General features: G+C 44.4%; 1 protein-coding gene and 1 long non-coding RNA gene across 2 annotated transcripts in view; one reads left to right on the forward strand and one right to left on the reverse strand.

Annotated features, from left to right (window-relative positions):
* Window positions 1-22,809, forward strand: part of TBXAS1 (thromboxane A synthase 1) — a 156,745-nt gene that overhangs the window by 46,691 nt on the left and 87,245 nt on the right. The window lies entirely within an intron of this gene.
* LOC123606954 overlaps window positions 14,625-22,809 on the reverse strand; it is a 90,318-nt gene continuing 82,133 nt past the window's right edge. The window contains exon 3 of the long non-coding RNA XR_006716582.1: window positions 14,625-14,902. This is a non-coding gene — a long non-coding RNA (uncharacterized LOC123606954). The remainder of the gene's footprint in view (window positions 14,903-22,809) is intronic.

The following is a 22,809-nucleotide window of genomic DNA, read 5'->3' on the forward strand; positions in this document are numbered from 1 at the left end:
GTCCACATCTTTGTGACCTACACTCCTAAAGATCAAGAGCCTGTGTTAATTCCTCTTCCTTGGTGGAAAAAACATCAAACAGAGCATGCCAACTTACAATAGAAAATGGGAGTTCAAATGCCGGCTCGACTCTCTTATCTGCCACTGGTTAGCTTAATGGATTTAGGCCACTCTCCCTGCTTCTCAAAGCCCCAGTTTTCTCAAAATAAAATGAGGGATGTGGACTTCAACACTTTGTTTAATTATGAGCCTCAGTGAATTATATATTTTACATTGTGGTCCAGGACACACACACACACACACACACACACACACACACACACACACACCTGAAACAAAAGTCTTACAAAAGAATATCTAATTTACTGTAAGATCCACATTGAACTATTCTATTATTTCATGAAAAAAAATTCAAGGTGGTCACAACTCTCTAAATCGGTTTTATAACCACTAGTAAGTCAAGATGAGCAATTTGAAAAGCAAAGGGCCAGATGATGCCTGAAGCCCTTTGCTTGATGGCTCAACCCCAAGAGTCTGCAATTGAACACTTTTTTTTAAATGTAATGTTTATTTATTTTTGAGAGAGCGAGCGAGCAAGCTGGGGAGGGCAGAGAGAGAGGAAGACACAGAATCTATGAAGCAGGCTCCAGGCTCTGAGCTGTCTGCACAGAGCCCGACATGGGGCTCAAACTCATGAATCACGAGATCATGACCTGAGCTGAAGTCGGATGCTTAACTGACTGAGCCACCCAGGTGCCCCAGTAATTGAACATTTTTATAAGCCCCTGTTTTTGTGGTGGTTTAAGACTCTGGGAAATCTCTGACCAGATCGGCAGCTGAAGTAGAATGTAAGCTGAAACCGTTCCTCTGGAAACGGGGCTCCGGTCCCTGACTATAGAACCAGGGCCAGCACTGGCTGCCCAAGAGCACCTTCCTTCTTTAAAATCACAAGTTCAGGCATTGTTAAAATTACTTCCCAGTCTTAACACAGAATCTTTCAAGCTAAAAAAGCTTAACAATATATCGGTTGACAATTTAAAACATCTCTCGTGAAGATTTTTGCACTGAGGATAAATACCTAAGTAATTTATGCAAAAATCCTGTCTCAGCTTGTTATGGCCATCATTGCTTACTTCTAGTGGATAGGGCAGCAGAGGGAATGGCCTAGAACTGGAAGTGGCCCCATTCACTGGGGTGTCCAGGTATGGAAAACTGACCAGGCTATTGGTGTTGATAGCAGGGTCCAGCTGATGAGCAAAGCACTATGTTTAAAGGGTAAGAAATCAAGAGTTCCCCATTCTAGCGAACACTGGCCATCGTGGACAGTTCAGGAGAATGTTGCCCACAGAGAAAGTGTCAGTTGGACAGTAATCAGGCCAGCAAGCAGGAGTCAAGAAGGCCTGTCAGTGGACAGTAGGGCCCAATGAGGGGGTGTTCTGGGAGTCTGGCAGGAGGCATGCGGCAGCTCAGGGGGAGAGGCGTGGGGACAAATCATGTACAGGCACTCAGTCCTAAGACTGGGAGCATGATGTGAGGCCCAGGATGCAAAAACCAGACCCAACCCTGTTATCAGCTGGGGACAAAAGATCTATCCTGGCTGGAACAGATCAAGGTTGAGGATGCTGGGGGTTGTTCCACTTCAGGGGACAGGCTGGACTGCAGGTGGGGAATGAGCACTTGACTGGGGAGAGTGCAGGGTCTCAGAGGCAGGGAAGTCAGCGTTAGATTTTCAGTTTCACATTCCTTGACATATGTTTCCGAAATCTACCACTATAGCAGGTTCAAGGTAGAAGGGAGCTCATTCTCCATCAGTGAAAATCCAATATGGCATCAACAACTTCTTTACCCCCCTGATAACAGCCCTGCACAAATGCGCCCCCAAAGAACAGAACATCTCAGATCGAAATTGCATAAAACCTCTATTTCAAGCTGATATTTTCAAATAATAAATTCCATATTTAATTGAATTGTACCTGCAACAAATCCAAGTTGTTCAACCCAAAATGCAAAATAGAATTATGTAACCTAGCCATGAATCACTGTGGCATTTGCCAAGGCATTCTCCCATCTGGAAGCAGGTCCAGATAGCACATGGCATTACGCATACCTCTTCTGTCAAGAACTGTTTTGCACAGATAATCTCAAAAATTGCACACACTTACCCAATTCTTATGGCTCACAACCCTAATTAATTGAGAATGCAAATAGCATTCCTATTCTGTCCAAAAAGAAGAGTGACAAACCATCTTTGATTTCAAGATTTTAAAGAAGTTATTACTCAATACAAAGGAGCAACTAATTCCCGATTCACACAGAACTTAAAGTTCCTCTTTATCATTATTTTGGGAGCAGAGAAACTTTTTTCAAGTTCTTGGAACACTTGAATGATTAAAAAAAAAAAAACAACAGTTTTAAATCTTGTTACTCATGTAGGGCAAAAGGCAAAGGCATCTAAATAACTAATAAGTCTAGATACATACTACAAACTTTCACACAAACAAAAATCACATATCATCACACACATTTGAAATTCTACTAAATTTTGAACTATCAGATTTTGTCTTTAAAATGGACCATACTCTTTTTTCTTCCACGGGACTCTTAAAATCTTTTAGAGTTTGGGTTATTTACTATGCATTCCGATTATTCCTGGTCAGTCTTATGTGTAACACTTCCACAGCTGTGCACACGAAGTAATTCCTAGCAAGGGACTTCCAGGTTTTATGATGCCTGCATGCCTGGGGCACACCATAGCAACTTAATTACTAAAATAGGTTCCCTGATTATTGTTTGCATCTCAAGACCATGCCCCTAACAGCTTCTCCCCCATCACACCCCAAAACTGCAAGAATTTTGCAACCTATTATACAAAGTTTTCCACTCTGAGTAAGGTTCTGGGTGTATTGGCCTATTTACAAAGGCCTGACTCTCTGGCATGTTCTTCGGGCTCCCCACATTAACCACTAAGGAGGCACTGTTAGCAGATGATGCTATTTTTGCCTCTGTTTAAAGAGGAACTTATAACCTTTGCCCTGGGCCTTTGGCTGGTGGATGGCCCATTACCACGTGTTAGGTGGACGTGGTGAGTGTGGTCTTTTGTGTTACAACACTTGCCAGCACTGCCTGATACTACTCGGGCCATAGAGGAAGTGGGCATACAAGTATTGATCAAGACTACTGCCTTTCCCAAAAGGACCCTTGGGGAAGGAAAGCCAGGTCCTCTCGAGGTCACCCTCCTCCATCTCCTCCATTGCTAATGCAGTGCCCGGTGTATATCAACCACCAGAGAGGCCATCGTTGAGTGTGGACCTTCCACTGTCCTTTGAAGGGCGTCTGTAACTGTCCAAGTTCTCTTCTCTGATTCACTGCCAGACCACAGGTTTTGTCTTATGACTGACATGGCCACTGGATTTTTCCCAAAGACTCCAGCCTAAAGATTCTTAACTGCTTCCCCAAAGTCTTAGATGACTCTGGTAGAGTTTGGGTTCCTTGGACCATCCCAGTTCTTTGTCCTCCTTAGCCTGCGAGCCCACCATGATGCTTTATCTCCTGAATGGACACTTAGCATCCTGAGCTCTACCCTCCCCCACATCCGTACTTGTTAAGGAGTACCAGGCTTCAGTGTCTGAGACCCCACAACTGACACCCACAGAATAAAGATTCCATCTGACTCAACAGAAAGGGTCATCATGCCTCCACATCCCACGGTTGTGGCATTAATGGGTCCCCTGATCCCTGGTCAGATCCAGGTACTGAGGATGGCATATGCATGAAGGACACTTGGCTGGAGGGACTTTTTTTATTTATTGTGCTAAAACACAACACAAAAGTCACCATCCTAATCATTTGTAAGTGTACAGGTCAGTGGCATTAAGTACATTCGCAACCATCGCACCACCCATCTCTAGATGGGTTCTAGATGAACCCTTTTCATCTTGAAAAACGAACTCTGTACCCATTAAACAACAATGCCTCATTCCCCACTTCCTCTAGCCCCTGACAACCACCATTCTACTTTCTGGCTTTAAGATTTTGACAGACTTACTTCACTTAGCATAATGTCCTCAGGGTTCACCCATGTTGTAGCATGTGTTGGAATGCCCTTCCTTTTTAGGGCCAAATGATACTTTACTGTATGGACATACACATTCTGTTCATCCACGCATCTGTCTGTGGGCACTGGGGTGGCTTCCACCTTTTGGCTGTTGTGAACAACGCAGCTACGAGCATGGGTGTACAACGTAGCTCTTCGAGACCTCACTTTCAGTTCTTTCAGGGACATACGCAGAAGTAGAACTGCCGAATCACATGCTAATTCTTTTTTTAACTTTTTGAGGCACCACCGTACTGTTTGCTGTAGTGACCGCACCATTTTCCATTTGGAGAACATCTTGTGGCAGCGCTTTATTATTCCCTTTAACCATGGCTAAGTGGCCATGACTTCTTGCCTTCAAACCTGGAGCGTGAACTCCTGAAGAGGTTTAAAGTTCTCCTTGTGCTCTGGAATCCAACTGGTCAATGTGAACCACACAATCCTCGTTGGAATGCATGGCCCCAGCCATCTTGCCCTGACTTCCTGTTGACTCTATGCCAGTGAGCACATTCTTTACCAGACTAGCCCTGTTATCAACAAATACTTGAACTGCACCATAAATTCAGTTCGTTTTAATAAATTCCCAGTAGTCCCTCCCGGAGCCCCTTCTCCCCTTATCTCACTCCCTGCCAAACCCTCTACAATTTATGCCTTTGCTTTTCAATTCTGCTTTCAGTTCCCTCCAAGTTTCCACTTTCCCACCAGGTCATTGTGGCCTTTGTGTCTCATATAAATTTAGTCCTCTGTGTCTGGGACTCCTGTTGACTTCTACTTTCTCATTCGCAGGGCCACTTCTCCTCTCCTTGGCACTGGCCCCTCACTATCTGGGCTTTCTACCTGAACTAACTTGTCAAGATCGTGGCCTTGCAATGTGTAGCTTGTTATTTGCCCAGCTATGGCAGAGGCCTGTGTTCTGGCTTTGTGATTGTTTGCTACTCGAGGAGGCACACTGAAGTTCCCCTTTGTCCCCACAGTCTCTGCACTAAGTGTGCACTCACTGAGAGAGGCTGACTGGCTTCACAGCCATGCACGTCAAGGAGAGGCGACAGGTGGCCCGTAGAGAGGAACACACACCCAGATGTAAAAGCTTTGGAGAAAGCGTCAGGGTTTTGGCTGAGATAGAGAAAGGGAGAGTGCAGGCCGAGGATGTGCTAAGCAAATGTGATGTTTGGGGCACTGATGGGGAGCACAACCTTGACAGTGCAGGAGAGGAGACAGACCTAAGCCGTGGTGTTAAGGAAGTCTGTTACTTGAAGGAAGTTGTGTAGAGGTACAGAGTAGAGACAGAAGGCGAGGTGTGTGGGTGGGGGAGGGGTGGGGATGGAATGTACAAACAAACAAACAATCATTCTAATAGCCCAGGTGAGCCATAACAGTGATTTGGGTCATCAGAAATGTAAGGTCTAAAGGAGAAGGAAAATTTTATACAGAAAACGTCATGTAGCAGCAGAACTGAACAACTTGTCCATTCTAAGGAATAAGACACGAGTCCACATTAATCACCAAAGCTGGCTTTGAGTTTGGGAGACAAGATGGCTATTTCCCCCCTACAGAGGAGGGGGAGCATGGCCAAGGGAAAGACAATTCCACCTTTGCCACAACTGGTCGGAGTTACAGATGAGACATGGGGTCCTGGGTGGCTTAGAAACAAAGCACCTTAAGGATCACCGAGTCACATTAGGAAGGCGACAGGAGGGTGTGGGTCCCAGAATATGCTTGGAATCTGGAGTCTCCGGCCTCCCATCCTTTAACAATCTAATGTGCTGTTTCCCACAGAGCGTCCTTTGGACCATTTCCATGGACAATAATAATTGTTACATGGAAAATAAAAAGGGGGAGTTCCCCTGGTCAAATGCTAGAAACACTAGGTTAGTCAAAGGAACACAGGTCTCTTTATTGTAGGACTTCTCAGAACCTTTCATGTAATAATGTGCTTGGAACATCTCCAAGTGAGAAATATAGTATGCAGGGTCTATTTGGCCACAGAACTTTTGTTTTGTTTTGTTTTCCAGAATATCTCTTGGGACTAGAATATAGAGAACAGGCTTTGAGAGAAAACACTGATCTAATAAATAGAAGCATTTTAATCCCAACATATTCCACATAAAAAACAGCCATTGATAAGAATAGCTTACTTCACCATTGTGAATTACCCGTGTTACAACCAGCAATTACTAATTACCTCCATTTCAAGGTTCTGTGTGTGTGTGTATGTGTGTGTGTGTGTGTATGCGTGTGTGTGTGCATGTGTGTGTCCATTGTGAGACATCATGGAGAACAGGAAACACACTGCCACATGTTCTGCATGTTTATTTATTCTCTTTTATCCTCATACCTTTCTCTCATTCCCTTTCTCTCTCCAACAGACAACCATACCATTGTCCTTAACACGTACATGTTCTTGCAAACTGTGTGTTTGCATGTATTTTCTTTAGCTAATACCAATGGTAGTGTCCTCATTCCACACTCTGGTTTTTTCACTTAGTGCTATGCTTTGCAGACTGTCATGTCACTGGGCTCCATAGAGTCTGTGGCTTGTAACCACTGCCTGTCCCTCCTCAGGGTGCCCCCACCCATCTTGCCTGTCCACTCTCCTGGAGGGGGGACACCCAATGGCCTCCAGCAAGCCATGCTGCAGTGAGCCTTTCACAGACGCTTTATGGAATTGCGTGCGCATTCTACGGGCATGTATCTTGCTTCTAGTACTGTAAGAGACATATATCTTTGTTCCCTGGGGCCACTTATGTAGTAAATATTAATCCATAACTGTTTTCTGGTGTTCTATCTGGATCTTGTCCTTTCAATACAGTATCTCACGTGACTACCTCAACAAGCCTGCGGGTTTGGCGGGGCTGACTGCATTGTCCTCAATTTATATGGAAACATAAGGGACTTTATGACAAGAATAATACATGGTTAGCAAGAGATGTGTGCAGGGCTGTGCAGGTTTTGTTTTGTTTTTTCTTTTTTTTTTTTTTTAAATATGAAATTTATTGTCAAGTTGGGTTTCCATACAACACCCAGTGCTCATCCCAACAGGTGCCCTCCTCAATACCCATCACCCACTCTCCCTTCCCTCCTAGCCCCCATCAACCCTCAGTTTGTTCTCAGGTTTTAAGAATCTCTTATGTACTGGCTCCCTCCCTCTCTAACCTTTTTTTTTTTTCTTCCTCCCCCCCCCCCCCAACCGCCATGGTCTTCTGTTAAGTTTCTCAGGATCCACATAAGAGTGTTTTTTCATTTCAAGCAGGCTCCATGCCCAATGTGGGGCTTGAGCTCACAACCCTGAGATCAAGAGTAGCATGTTCCGCCGACTGAGCCAGCCAGGCACCCCTGCTTCTCTTTATTAATCCAAAGCCTTTTCTGTTCCAGTGTCCCTTATTATTGTTCCTCGGATGCTCTCATGCGTCAAACGCTCCTGCCTTAGGACATTGCCCCTAATGATAGGTCACATCATTATTTGTTTATTGCCCTGTGCTCCTGCCAGCACACAAGCTCTGTGAGGACATGAAGTCCGTCTCTTCCCTGCTGGGATATTCCCAGCGCCCACAACAGTGCTGGACGCAGAAAAGGTGCTCAGGACGTGTTTGCCAAATGACTGGAGAAATCACCTCTGCCACCTCTGCGCACATGCCTTTCAGGGCAAAACCTCAACAGGAAAGTCTTGTTATTTTGATTATTTTGGTGATTAGTATTATTTCTTTGGGACATAATGAAAGGAATTGGGGAAAGTCTCTCACTAAAATCAAGGTTTGGGGTGGAGGGGTCTAGTGGGGCTCCCCCCACTTAGATCATTCATCAGGCTCTTAGGGGGGCCACTAACCCATGTCCCCTCCCGAGGGGCCAATCTTCTCCTAGCCTAACCCTTGGGTGTGTCCCCAGGGTGCCAGAAAGAATACTGGATTGGGAGCCAGATCTAGATAGGTTCTGGTCGTAGCTCAGCCATTCCCAGCCATGGGACTAGAACAAGTGACTTAACCATCATCCTCAACCCTGAAAAAGTACTTGAGTGCCCATTACTTCACAGGTCTGACATGAGAACCAAAGGAACTATCAGTGAAGCCTGCCCAGGGAGTGGGGTTGATTCCTCCACTCTTCAGCTCAGTCTTTGAAAGGTCTTCTTACACCAGCAGGCACCCTGTGATAATGCCAACTTCGGGGGCTGTTGGTCCCTAGCCAGGTGTAAGGCGAGTTTCACTCCTTTCTGCTGCGGGTCCTCAGGAAAGCTGGGCAGGACTGTCTCTAGCTTTTCCCGTCTCCCAGGGAATTCCTGTCCCCTCTCCTCCTCCTGGCCATGGCAAGTGTCCATGTGGTGCCCACCAGTCACCTTACCTCTGGGGACCTTTATTTTCCTAGCTATGAGATGGGGAGGTTGGGCTAGAACAATCATCCTTCTCTAAACCACTATGATCTGGGCTTTAATTTTCTTTTCCTGCCCCTCTTTTACCCCAGCTGTGTCTAAAATCCTTCTGCCTTTGAATTCTCCTTTCTTCAGAGCCACACACCTGCTCTGATACCTAGCCCAGGACCGCACGCCCCTCCCTGTTCCTGGGGCTCCTCCCCTACCTCATTGTCTTTCTAGAACTGACTCTAGCTTTTGTTAAGCCCTGCTATTCATATTCTAAGTCCACACGTCATTCGGAGAGAGGAGATTTTGCTACAGAGTCTCACACAAATAATATGCCCCGCACGTACTCTCTGCAACAGGACACACACCCACTGGAACACACACACACACACACACACACACACACACACAGCCCCCTCCGATGCCCAGGAATCTACATGCCTGGGCATAACTGTGTGGGCGCAAATATTCAGGGACAGCCAAATGACTATTTTAATGTTTCTTTGTCCCTGCGGTGCTATCTAACTATTTATTTAGTAGCTTGATGCTGTTTGCATCAACAACTTTGCCTTATAGGCTCCTCTTCACGTTTATGATTCTTACTGTGAAAAAAATTGCTTGCCTAACATCTGTTCTGAATTTGTTTTTTCTGTATTTCTATTTATCTATTCCCTACTGAATTAAATTTGCACCAAGGACAGTAACTTGGATTGGACTCTTCAGTGTCCTTCAGGATTTCTATACACTTCAATACATCTCTTAATTACTCTTTTTTTTATTGTTATGAGCTAGACGTCTATACCCATACTCACACAGGCAGATTGGTTTGTAGCTTACCTCTGCCTGTCCCCCTCTGGGGAATAAGTTTTATTAACTGAATAAATTAAATGGGCGGGTATATTCAATAGTGTAGAGAGGTTTATCGTTATAGGTTTGTTTCAGATAATTTTCCCCCTTGCTGTCCTGTTCCCTTTTTTCACCATAGCTCTGTTCTGGAGAACGCTCGACTGTAGCTTGGCAGAGTCACAACTCACCAGGACTGGAAGGGCCACTTCATCTTATAGGTGAAGAAGCTGAGGATCAGGGGGAGAAATTAACTTCCTGCCCCAGAGCCAGAAACTCACGAAAAATGGAGCACTGCTTGAACCCATGTCTCCTGGCTGCCAGGCCTGGGGTTGTCCTTTGGCAGTAGAGGCCTCGGGGTGGGACCCTGTCACCACGTTCATACCGTGCCATTGCCATGGACCTGGGCCCCTCAGGAGCACACATTTGCATGTTTTCCATGGGTGTGGTGGGGTTGGGTTAAGGACATGTGGGGCAGGGGGTGGGGCACGCAGGCAGGGAGGGTCATGGGCAGGGCCGTCTCTCATGGACTTCTCTGGGGGTGCTGTGGTTGCCTGGCCTTTTCCAAGCTGGCTTGTGTGAACTCAGCAGAGTCCTCACTAACCCCACACTGTCACCACTAGAAACCCACGTCAGCATCGACAAAGCATATTCTTGGCAGTAGCCAAGAAGGTCCTGAAAGAAGGGTGGTGAGACCTGTTTTCTACCTGCTACCTGGGAAATCTACCAGGTGTAGGGACTGGACCCCCAAGACTCAAGGGCCCAAAGTCCAAATGCAATGCTGTCTCTGCCATCTGTTCTTGGCTCATCCTGGGAGGAATGTTCCCTTCTACCCTCTTTATCACTTTTCCAACACTCTTTTCAGCGTCTGTGTCCATGTCTTCCAGTGGCACAAAGACAGAGGGGACATTTCTCCCCTTATCTGGAAGAAGTCACTGCTGGCTCCACCCCAGGCATCGTCTACTCAACAGATATTTTGGTCTTGGTTATATGTATAGATAGCACTGAGCTGACGGCCCTGGGGAGACCATCCCTCCCTTCCAAAAAAAAAAAAAAAAAAAAAAGTACCACTTGTTTCTTGTTTCCTGAAGAAATTTGGCATCTGATTTAGAAGAAAAACACAGACAAGGGCCAAATTACACCAACATGCCAGGTAGTAAATGACTGAATACATGATTAAACAGACAACCTGAAGCCATGAATTGGGTAGAATCATGGACCAGTGAAGGCAGAGAAGGCTTCGAGGAGCAGGTGGTACTTGAGCTTGGTCTTGAGGGATGATAGCAGGGAGATGAGGAGGAAGAGGGAAGAGTATTCCACCCAGTAGGAACAGTCAGAGAAAGACCTTGGGGTGGGAATGGTTGGAGCAAGAGAAGTTGACATCTGGACGTGGGGACAAAGGTGGATCAGCTTGGTCCACGTTGACCCGTGGTCCTGAAGGGAGACTGGAGGCTCTCTGGTGACTACATGCTCATTGGCTGGACAGGTCCTTTCCCAAAGGGGGAATCTGAGCAGCTCATCTTGGTGCCACCACATCATGGAAACTTTGATTCAAATGAAATCTGGCAGAGCCATGGAGTTGCAGTGCGGAGGTGATGTAAGGGTTCTGCGTACTCAGCTGCCCCCCAGGGGACTGTGCACAGCCAGAACCGAGATCATCAGTGCTGGCCACGAAGGCAGACACACAGGTGAGGAAGCCAGCCGAGCGGCCCTGCAGGTAGATGCCTCCTCCATAGTGGTGGAAGATAAATAGCAAGGGTGGGCCACAGATTTTAGAAGGAACAGGAACCAGGTGGCTTTTGGAATGCCGGATAAAGGTGAGGAAAGAGAAACAAGGTTCTGGAGTTTCAAGTCTGGCTTCAGATCAGCCTGGAGCAGGAGTTGGAAAAGTCAGCAGGATACCAAGTGATTTCCCAGAACTAGAAAGGCAGATTCAGGACCATCCCTCCATTTATTATGATGTGTGAGGTGCCCTGCTAGCTTCTCGGGGATGCAAGGAAAAAAAAGGATAGGGCTTTGTCCTCAAAGAATTCATAGTAGTAAGGAGCCCATCAACAAATAAAACAGAATGAGATGCAAATCAGTGGAGGGGTGGACTAGGTGCTGTGGAAACTGCAAGGAGTGAGGGGTCTGAGAAGTCTCCACAGCAGAGGGGACAGGTGGCCCGACTAATCACAGAGGGTTTTCCAAACTAACAAGATGGAGACAAGACATCAGAGGGAAAATTGGGTGCATAAGATGGGGCCTGGAGATAACTGCGAATTTGGGGAACCACAGATAACCTTTTTCATAGCAACTGTATGTGGCTGTGGTTCCCAAACCATGTGCTAAGGCAACCCAGGGTGCCACAGTGAATTTATAGGGGCTTTCTGGGATATTTTAATATTCATGGGGAACACAGTGACATCTGTTGGTCACTGTGAGAAGCACCTTCAATTTATGTGTATTCCTTTTTCCAAAGTCCACTGTTAGAACACAAATAATCATTGAGTTGTTTAGAGGTAATTTGCTTAAAAATGAGACTCTTGGGTACTTCCTTTGGCCTTGGGGGACTATGAAAAGCTACTGCTATGAGTCCCTAAGGGTGCCATGAATTGAGAATGTTTGGGAACCTTGGCGGAAGGGGAACAGGGCAGGGAGAGAGGTTACGAGCTCCTGCAGGGAGCCCTCATGACAGGCCCAGAAGCTTAGACTTGTTACTTCAAACAATGGAGAAACATTAGAAGTTTATCAGGTGTGGGACAACATAGTCAGCGTCTATTTTCAAAGGTAGTTTTGGCCTTGAGGGGGGAGTTGGTTTGGAGGCACAGCCAACTGGGGGCTACTGCAGAGGTCCTAGTAAGAAAGACGGTGCCTCAACCTCGCAGCATTAGAGGTTGGGACTAATACACACGCTCTGTTAACATTACGGAACTCCTACGGCTTGCCCAAAACTGTAGTCAGTGTTAGACACCAAAGAGAAAAAAAGGTAAGATCTCTTTGTTTAAAGCACTCACAATCAAGTGGAAAGACAGCCAAAAAAAAAACCATCTCACTACAATTAGTGGAGAACCACTAGCGGTTCACCAGGCAGGAAACTGAGAAGGAGCGCTGTTCCAGGAAAGCAGGAAACAGCATGTGCAAAGGTGTGGAGGTGAGAGATGACGGAGGGTTTCAGTGAATCGGGATTATCAGTAGCAGATCTTGGGATTATGGGGAATATGGAGGGACAAGGCGGAAGAACAAGGCAGGGGCCAGGTTGTGAGAACTGAAGACTCCCAAAGCCCTTGATGATGACCAACCATTGAAGGGTTTTCAGTAAAGGACTGGTACAATTGGATTTGTGGTTTACAAAGTCCTAGATGGATAACTGAGTCAGAGCCATGTGTAGATGAGCAGCAGGTGGGGAGATAAGCCAGAATGATGGAGACGTAAGTCTCTGAGTGGGAGATCCAAAGTCCAGCCAGGAAGTGACAGACCAGAGACTCTACCAGTAGGAAAAGGGCAGGAGGAAGGAGCTGAGCAGGCCCCAGACCCCGCTGAAGAGGGCCAGGGCTGATAAAGGGCCAATTCAGGCCATAGGCTCTGTTGGGTCTGAGGTCAGGGTCAGCCCCAAGGCATGAGCACCCTGAGGCTTTCCGGCGCAGGTGACCCACTCCTTGCTCCCAGTGATTCCAGACTCCATGGGCCTGTGACTCTGTCACCGCTCCTCTAGAAAAGTATCCCTGGCAGCTTGAGTCTGCTCTGCCTCTGCTAACACAGGCCTCCTCACCTCTAATGACAGACCGATAGCAAGATGCCTCAGTGAGCTGAGCAGGGACAGACCTCCAGGACTCCTAGGGCCATTCTTCCTTCTAGCACTGTGCCAGCTGCCCCGCCCAGGGGAGCCCCTAGGAAAGCCAAATGCCCTAGTACTCCTGGACCTCTACTTAGCCTTTCCAAGAACTTTCTGGAAGTTGAGAGTGTGAGACTCTGAGACTCTCACAACTGTGCCTGCCCGGAGTCTATGCCCCCTCTCTGCACTGAGCTCCCTCCACTTCCAGACCAGAGGTCAGACTTAAGGCCAGGACAGCAGTTATCCTTTCAGCATCCTCAACCTGCTGGGAAATCACACTGTCACCAAGGCAAGGATTTATCAGAGGCTTGATGTTTAGCAGCTGCCAGAGTCACTGAAGGCCCTCATCCGTTCTTCAGTCTCTACCTGGAAACCAGGAGTCTCTGGTGGAGCATTCAGATTCCTTCTGAGGACTTTAGGGGGAGGGAGGTCAGCAAGTTGCCTGATCTCCCCAGGGGCAGCCCCCATCCAGCCTCTTCAGCTTCTACAAAGTGGCTCTAGCAGGGTGCGGCATGCCCTCTGGGACCCACAGGGGCCCCGTGTTTCTGATGGAGAGGTTATCATGACCAGCATTTACCTAAAATGTGGTACTGCAGACAAAGCATTCTCCTATTTCTCATCTGACCCTCATAACAGCCTCTTTCATTAAAGAAACTGGTGCAGGAAAGTTGCAGTTTACTCGAGGTGACACAGCTGTTAAATCACAGGGCAGGGCCTTGAACCCAAGCCCCAGCAGCTGCACCACTGCCGACCCCCACCTTGACTCTTGAAAGACGCAGTGGGGCCGATCCAGTGAGAAACCCATTTTTTTTTCCTTCTGTCTTTTTCTTAATACAAAAGTTACAGGCGCTCATTATAAAATACTGGGATGTTAAAGAAATACACAATGACAAGTACAAGTCTCCCGTAATTTCCTGCTCCAGATACGTGCACTGTTAGCTAAGATATCTTCCTCTAGACTTTTCCCAGGGGCATTATTACCATGCCCTAGCATAGCACCTGACACAGAGTATGTGCTCAATAAATGCGTGTTGAATGAACAGTCAGGTAGACTATTGTTTATTTACACAACCACATGCACTATTTGACAATGTGCTCATCTGTTCAGCTGTGTAACATGGCCATCCTTTCGTGTTGGTTCCCGTAGCTGCCACTGATGACCAGCCCTGATAGCTAGGTCACCCCTGACAGGGGCAAGCCTTCTGGAACAGGGCCAGGCAGCCCATGGGCTCATACCAGCTGTCTACCCTGCCTCAGGTCCCAGAAGACAATTGTCACCTATTTCGATTGAACTGACTGGTCAGTTAAAAAAGAAGAAGAAGAACAAACACAGAAATCTGATAATTAAACAAGTCGGACAAGTGGGTCTTCTTGTTCACACAACACATCACTGATTTGCCCAAATATTCTCTTCCAGCAGGTGCTTTGTAGTTCAATAAGCAAATTCTTATGTGCATAAATAAATATAAATTAATATAATTGGCTAAGAACTTTTACCAAGAGGTGAAGCAAGCAGTTACCTTGGTAATTGGGCTGGAGAAGGGGTTCTGGTCCACGAAGCAAGAAGCCGCCCTGAGTTTCCTCCTTTACAAGACAGTGCCGGCACAGCTGGCTTCTGGCTGCTTCCTCTTGCACACCTGCTCAGCACTGGAGCCACACCGCACCGGGGCGTCGGCCTGGGAGAAGGGTGTCCGTTGGAACAGATGGCAGCACAGGCAGTGGTGAGGGGCTCGGGTTTCCACAGCTGTCAGGCTCGGATCAAGTCCTCCCCTTGGGCAACTTCTCTAGGTCTCGGTTTCCTATTCTGAAAAGTGGGTATAATAACTACCCCATCCATTTTCTATGAGGATTAAACGAGTTAATACAGCAAGGTGCTTAGAACAAGGCCTGGCAGGTAGTAAGCACTCAATAAAGGCCAATAGCTGCGGTCAGCTTGAGGGTTCTGGGGAGGGTCCTCAACCCATACAAATACTACTAACTGATTTTGCTGACATAGGGAGTTCCTTCACACACTATATACAGAGGAGACTTAAAATTCAAAGACCATGATGGAATTTCCTTGTCAATTCATGGGAATTATAGGATTGAAGGCCACACCAGACTGCAGAGATTGTCTTGTTTTACTTCCATATTTCAGAGGCAAGGACGCCGAGGGACAGGGTGTTTGCAGTGTTCACCTGCAGTGTTTGTCTGAATGAGTTACAGCGCTGGATGATCCCAGATCTAGCCTCCCGGGCTCCCATGCCTATTACTTTGCAGTATGTCACCCCATCTCAGGAAGCACTAAGACGCCCCCATACCGTCACACCAATGTACAAAGCTGAGATCAAGCCCTCTTGGGGAAGTACATTTTGAGAGGCAGGATGGCATCGGGTATTCACAAAGTTGAGAAGGAAAGGGGGCGCCATATGAGTTAGGACTTCTGGATTACAAATGATGGAAACCCAACTCAAATGAACTTAAGTACAAAAGCTAACCTAAGCTTAGAGGATCCAGGAAGACCGCAGCAGGTGGAGACTTGAATTGGACTTCGTACTCCCTCAACACCCTGTTTGTCTTAATCTCTGCCCATCCCTGTTAGCTCCTGCTGCAGACAGTTCCTACCATGTGGTAGAAAGATGGTAACCAACAGCCCTGTATTCATACATCCCCAGTTCAGCAGCTCCAGGAGAAAGACCAAGTTTCCCCCCTGCAGCCTCCATATATACATCCAATGAAGGATTCTGACTGGCCCTCATTGGGTCATGTGTCCACCCCAAGACCAGTCACTGTTGCCAGGGAGATGAGATACTGTGACTGGCATGCCTGGGTTGTGAGTCCAAGTCCATGACCAGATGCTGGGGATGGACTTGGTGGGTGGAATGGAAAGGTGTTCTAATCAACAGCTCCTCCAGTACTGCATGGAATGGGGAGGGTGCTTCCCAGTGGAGGGCTGGGCAGACTGGAACACCAAAACCTTCCCAGGCATCCAAAAGGAAAGCCTGAAAAACAATCTTCATTACATGTTTCTCTGTTCAAAATGTTTCTAGGAGCTCCTCAAACTATAGATGAGTGTTTGTATAAATATAAATTCACAAGATTACACAATTTACATGTAAAATGGGGCCAGTTTTCTCATGAGGTTCATAAACCAGCTCTGAAGCAATTCTAAAGGAATTGTGACAAAATTGTTTTTAGCATTAGCAATATTACTAGAAAAAAGCACAAAGACTCCCAAGGTGCCCGCTTGGAAGGACAACTTCCATTTGAACGTGGAAGTATTATTTTGTTTTTTTGAAAAATCCAGATTACATGTAAAATTATTTCGACAATAACTAAATCGACACAAATGTATCACCAAAATATGTGTGCACCCCAGTGTAAATGCATGTGTTTTAGATCTAAGAACATAAGGAAATGAATGTGAACTCGGGTTAAATATGGAACAGGGCTTTGAACTTGGGGTTTGTGGGTGGCCAACCTGGTTACCGTCGGTCACATCAGGATTCCCTGGGGAGCTTGTTAAAAAATAAAGGGGACTGGGTTCCACCCCAGAGATTCTGGTCAGGTAGGTTTGGGTGGAGCCAGGCTGTATTTTCTGAGTGTTTAACAGACAGTTTTGACCAGCCACTGTGGCTGAAAATCACTCCCTTCAGACAGTATTTCTCAGATTATGGAAGTTGTCTTCTGGTACCAAAATCTGGAGAGCCTATTAAAATGCAGATTCTTGGAGCGCCTGGGTGGCTCAGTTGGCTAAGCGTCCGACTTCAGCTTAGGTCACGATCTCACAGTTTGTGGGTTCGAGCCCCTCATCGGTCTCTGTGCTGAGAGCTAAGCCTAGAGCCTGCTTCGGATTCTGTGTCACCTTCTCTCTCTACCCTTCTCCCATTCATGCTCTATCTCTCTCTTTCAAAAAAAAATAAACATAAAAAAAATTTAATGCAGATTCTTGGCCCCACCCAGGCCTAGTAGATCTGACTTGGTGAGGATCAGAGTTGTTCATTAAGCTCCTAGGTGACTTAAAACGTTTTTTGTTTTGAGATAATTATAGATTTACAGGAAGTTGCAAAAAAAAAAAAAAAAAATGCATACAGAGAGGTCCTGGGTACCTTTTACCCAGTCTCCCCCAGTAATGACCTCTTACGTAACTACAGTACATTAGCAAACCGGGAAAATGACAATGGTACAACCCATAGTGCTTATTCAGATTTTATCAGCTTTACACACATTTGATCACGTGCGCACACGTGTGTGTATGTGTAGTTTTATGTAATTCTGTCAGATATGTAACCACTACCACAGCCAAGATACACAACTGTCCCATCACCAGAAGGCTCTCTAGTGCCCCCTCCATTAGAGCCACCCCAACCCATTACCAGTCACTTCCCTAACCTCTGGCAACTAGTAATTTCTTCTCCTTCTCTACAATTTTATTTCAAAAATGTTATACAAACAGAGTCATGTGTCACCTCTTTAGATTGGCTTTTCTCACTCACATAATTCCCATGTGATCCAGTTAAATCATTGCATGTATCAATAGTTTGAGGGGTTTTTTATTGCCACATAGTATTCCATTATATGGATGGATCGATAGTATTCCATTATATGGATGGATCGCCGTTTGTTTAACCTTCCATCTTTTGAAGAACATTTGTGTTGTTTCCATTTTTTGTCTATTACCAAAAAAAAGCTGCCATGAACATTCATGAACATGTTTTAGTGTGAACATAAATTTTCATTTATCTGGGATAAATGCCCAGGAGTGCTCTTGCTGGGTTATATGGTAAGTTTTCCTTAGTTTTACAGGAAGCTCCCAAACTGGGGCTCCTGGGTGGCCCAGTTGGTAAAGTGTCTGACTCTCAATGTCAGCTCAGGCCTTGATCTTAGGGTCATGAGTTCAAGCCCTGTGTTGGGTTCCATGCTGGCTATGAAACTCATTTTTAAAAAAAAGAAAGAAACTTCCAAACTATTTTCCAAAATGGCTGTATCATTTTACATTCAGATGTAATTCATGAATGATCTGGTTTCTCCAAATGCTCATCAACATTTGGTGTTATTATTATTTTCTATTTTAGCCATTCTGATAGATGCATATCAATATCTCATTATGATTTTAATTTTCATTTTCCTCATGGACAATGAGGTTGAGCATGTTTTCATGTGTGTCGTTGGCATCTGTATTATTCTCTTTGGTGAAATGTCTGTTCCTGTCTTTTTGCCCATTTTTTATTGGACTGTTTGTGTTTTAACTATTGAGTTTTAAGAGTCCTTCATATATTCTAGATGCAAGTCCTTTGTCAGATATATGGTTTGCAAATATTTTCTTCTAGTCTGTTGACTGTTTTTTCATTTTGATAGGGTTTTCAGAGAGCAAAAAAAATTATTTTGAAGTTAAATTGATCAATTTTTGTCATTTATGGATTATACTTTTGGTGTCAAGGCTAAGTACCCTTTGTTTGGTCTTAGATTCCAAAGGTTTTTTTTCTACAAGTTTCATGTTTTACATTTAAGTCTGTAATCCACTGTGAGTTAATTTTTGTAGAAAGTGTGAGGCTCAGTTTTTTGCCACTACATAATCAACAGCTCCAGCACTTGTTAAAAGGCTATCCTTCCTCCATTGAATTGCTTTTGTATCTTTGTCAAAAATCAGTGGAGAATATTTGTGTGGGTCTATTTCTGGGTTCTTTATTTCTGGGTTCTCTATCTCTGGGTTCTGCTCCACTTATCTATGTCTATTTTTCTGCCAATACCACACATTCTTGACTAGTGTAGCCAAGACTTAGAATCTGGTAGACTGATTCCTCCCCTTTCACTTTTTTTTTTTCAAAATGAATTTAGTTATTCTAAGTCCTTTGCTTTCCATATAAATTTTAGAAAAAGGTTGTCTATGCCTACAAAAATGTTTGCTGTGCTTTTGATAGGAATTGCACTGAACCCATGGATCAGTTTTGAGAGAACTGACATCTTTACAGTGTGGAGTCTTCCAATCCATGAACATACTGATTTTTTTTTAAATATTGAAACAGTCATGTATACGTATAATAAAGACCACTTAGTTGTGGTTTGTAATTTCTATACATTGCAAGTTTCAATTTGCTGATATTTGGTTGAAGATTTTAGTATCCAAATTTATGAGAAATACTGATCTACAGTTTTCTTTTTCTGTACTGCCTTTTTCTGGCTTTGGTATCAGAGTTATACTTGTTTCATAAATTGAGTTGGGAATTGTTCTTTCACTTTTTATTTTCTAGAATAGTGTGAAATTATTAATTATTCTTTAAATGTTTGGTAGAATGTTCCATTGAAACAATCTGAGCTGGGAGAGGTCTTTTCCAAGAAATTTAAAATTATGGATTCAATTTCTTTTATGGTTATAGGATTATTCACATTGTTTATTCAATCTTGAATGATTTTTAGTAGTTTGTGCTTCTCAAGGAATTGGTTCACTTCTTCTAAGTTGTCAAATTTATTAGCGTAAAGTTATATCATCCCTTACTATTTTAATGGCTGCAGAATCTGTAGTGATATCCTGTTTCATTCTTGATATTAGTGATTTGTATCTCGTCTCTTTTTATCTTTATCAATCTTGCTAAATGTTTATTAATTTTACTGATTTTTTTCCAAGAGCCAATTTTTTGTTTCATTAATTTTTGTTTTCAATTCCATCGTTTTTTCTCTTTATCATTTCCTTCCTTCTATTTGATTTAGGGTTTTTTGCCCTTCTTTCTTCTAGTTGCTTGAGGTAGGTACTTAGATTATTCATTTAAGAGTTTTTCTTCTTTTGGGGGTGCCTAGGTGGCTCAGTTGGCTAAGTGTCCCAGGGTCTTGAGATTGAGCCCCAGATCGGGCTCCATGCTAAGCATGGAGCCTGCTTAAGATTCTCTCCTGATGGGGCGCCTGGGTGGCGCAGTTGGTTAAGCGTCCGACTTCAGCCAGGTCACGATCTCGCGGTCCGTGAGTTCGAGCCCCGCGTCGGGCTCTGGGCTGATGGCTCAGAGCCTGGAGCCTGTTTCCGATTCTGTGTCTCCCTCTCTCTCTGCCCCTCCCCTGTTCATGCTCTGTCTCTCTCTGTCCCAAAAATAAATAAACGTTGAAAAAAAATTAAAAAAAAAAAAAAAAAAAAAAGATTCTCTCCTGATCTGTCTCTCTCTCTCTCTCTCTCTCTCTCTCTCTCTCTCTCTCTCCCCCCTCCCTCTCTCCTTCTGCCCCTCTCCCCTACTTGCTCTCTAAAAAAGAAAAAAGAAAGATTTTTCTTCTTTTCTAAGATAGCACTTAATGCTACAAATTTCTGTCTCAAAATTACTTTAGCTACCATCACAAATCCCAGTTTGTTATCTGATTATTATACTTATAATAGAGTAATGTGTTTGTTTTTTATTCTTCTATTCCTTGTTTCACTTGTCTTTCCTTCTAGTAGGTTACTTGAACATTTTCTAGAATTCCTCTATGACACTAAAAATTTTTTTGTGTGTATCATTTTGTATAGTTTTATTAGTGGTTGCATAAATATACATATGTAATTTATCACAGTCTACTGGTATAGATGCTTTACCACTTTGAGTGATATGAAGAAACTTTACTTCCATTTTGGTTCCCTTATCTTTCTTACTTTTTTTAAATAATAAATAAATGTTTATTTATCTTTGAAAGAGAGGTAGAGACAGAGTGTGAGCAGGGGAGGGGCAGAGAGAGAGGAATCCGAAGCAGGCTCCAGGCTCCGAGCTGTTAGCACAGAGCCCAACAAGGGGCTCAAACTCATGAACCACAAGATCATGACCTGAGCCGAGGTTGGACACTTAAATTACTGAGCCACCCAGGCACCCCTACCTTCCTTCTTTCTTTCTTTCTTTTTTTTTTTTTTTTAATTTTTTTTACTGTTTATTTATTTTTGAGACAGGGAGAGACAGAGCATGAACAGGGGAGGGTCAGAGAGAGGGAGACACAGAATCTGAAACAGGCTCCAGGCTCTGAGCTGTCAGCACAGAGCCCGACGCGGGGCTCGAACTCACGGACCACGAGATCATGACCTGAGCCGAAGTCGGCCGCTTAACCAACTGAGCCACCCAGGTGCCCCCCTTCCTTATTTCTTAACTACAATTATCTCAAGAACAATCTCTTTTTTCTTAATGTTTATTGATTGATTGAAAGAGAACACACATGGGGGAGAGGGAGGGGCAGAGAGAGAGAAGAAGAGAGAGAATCCCAAGCAGGATCCGCACTGGCAGTCGAGAGCCTGATGTGGGTCTCGATCTCATGAACCATGAGATCATGAACTGAGCTGAAATCAAGAGTTGGATGCTTAGCCAACCGAGCCACCCAGGCATCCCCTTAGGCACTATCTCTAAGTATATTAAACCCCACATCAGATGGTGTTATCATTTTTGGTTCAGTCATCATGTATGATTTAAGAAACTCATGAGAAGGCTAGTCTATTATTTTTTAGGTATTCTAGGTTAGTCTTAACTTTCTGAAGTTTCAAGCTATCTTCTGTTATTATTTCTCTTCTGTTTGGAGAATTTTCTTTAGCCGTTCTTTAAGGGTAGATCCGCTAGTGACAGGTTCTCTTAGTGTTCTTTCAACTGACAATGCCATTGTTTCTTCTTCTTCCCTGAAGTATATTTTCTCCAGGTATAGGACTCATGATTGACAGCCCTATTCTTTCAGCATTTGAAAAATACACCACTTCCTTCTGGCCTCCATGGTTTCTGATGAGAAATCTGCCATCCTTCAAATTAGTGTTCCCTACAAATAATCCATCCCTTCTCCCTAGCTGCTTTCAAGATTTTTCTGTTCTTAATTTTTGAAAGTTTAATTATAATGTCTTGGCATGGATTTCTTTGGGTTCCTCCTAGGGCTTCACTCAGCTTCTTGAATCTGTAAGTTTATGTCTTTTGCCAAAAGGGAGAAACTCTCAGCAGTTATTTCTTCAAACCCAGGTGACTTATAAGCACATTTTATATTTGAGAAGCTTTGCTCTAGAGTGGGTTTCAGGGGTTAAAGAACCCCTCAAATTGCATACAAGATGCTGTGAATGTCCATGTTTCTTAGGAGAATGTCTGCAGCTTTCACTAGATTCTCAAGAGTCCATGACACTTGCCATAAATTTTACAAAAGGATTTGTTTATAGTCATATTGAGTAAATTTTGGTCTTCTTGGTTAAAAACAATAAAACCTAGTTAGTATCATTTCTTTCCTTCTGTCACATCTGTTGAATTCCTGCGTCTCCAAGATTTTCCCCAAAATTTTGGAAAATATGATCACTTAGGTGAATATTTTCTGAGTGCCTAATATATGCCAGCCAATTTTTATTTCATTTCTCCCCCTAATCAGTGAGAAAAGGAAGAGTTAAAAAAAAATTAAAGCCATTTTTAGCTTATGAAAAGTTCCCAGCAACTGATAATTCAGAGTAAATTTTGTGGCTTTCATACCTTATGACTTTACCCTTTAAAATCTATCCCTTACTACTCTGAGCTGGATAGGACAGTGATCAAATTACATCCTGAACATATAACTTCATAGACTAAAAACATGGCATTATGCAGTGGACTCATTTATCATTGGGTTCACTTGGGTCCACTTCATACATTTGGTAGCCAAGTGCTCATAGTTTCCCCAAGCAGACTTGCCCCTGGACAGTTGCACAAGCAGGTTTCTCTGCCTGGTACACGCTCACCCCCTTTGCCACCCACTTTCCAGAACTAACTTCTGCTTCTCTTTCGGAACTCAGTTTGA

The sequence above is a fragment of the Leopardus geoffroyi genome, chromosome A2, assembly GCF_018350155.1.
Source record: "Leopardus geoffroyi isolate Oge1 chromosome A2, O.geoffroyi_Oge1_pat1.0, whole genome shotgun sequence".
NCBI classification, from domain to species: Eukaryota; Metazoa; Chordata; class Mammalia; order Carnivora; family Felidae; genus Leopardus; species Leopardus geoffroyi.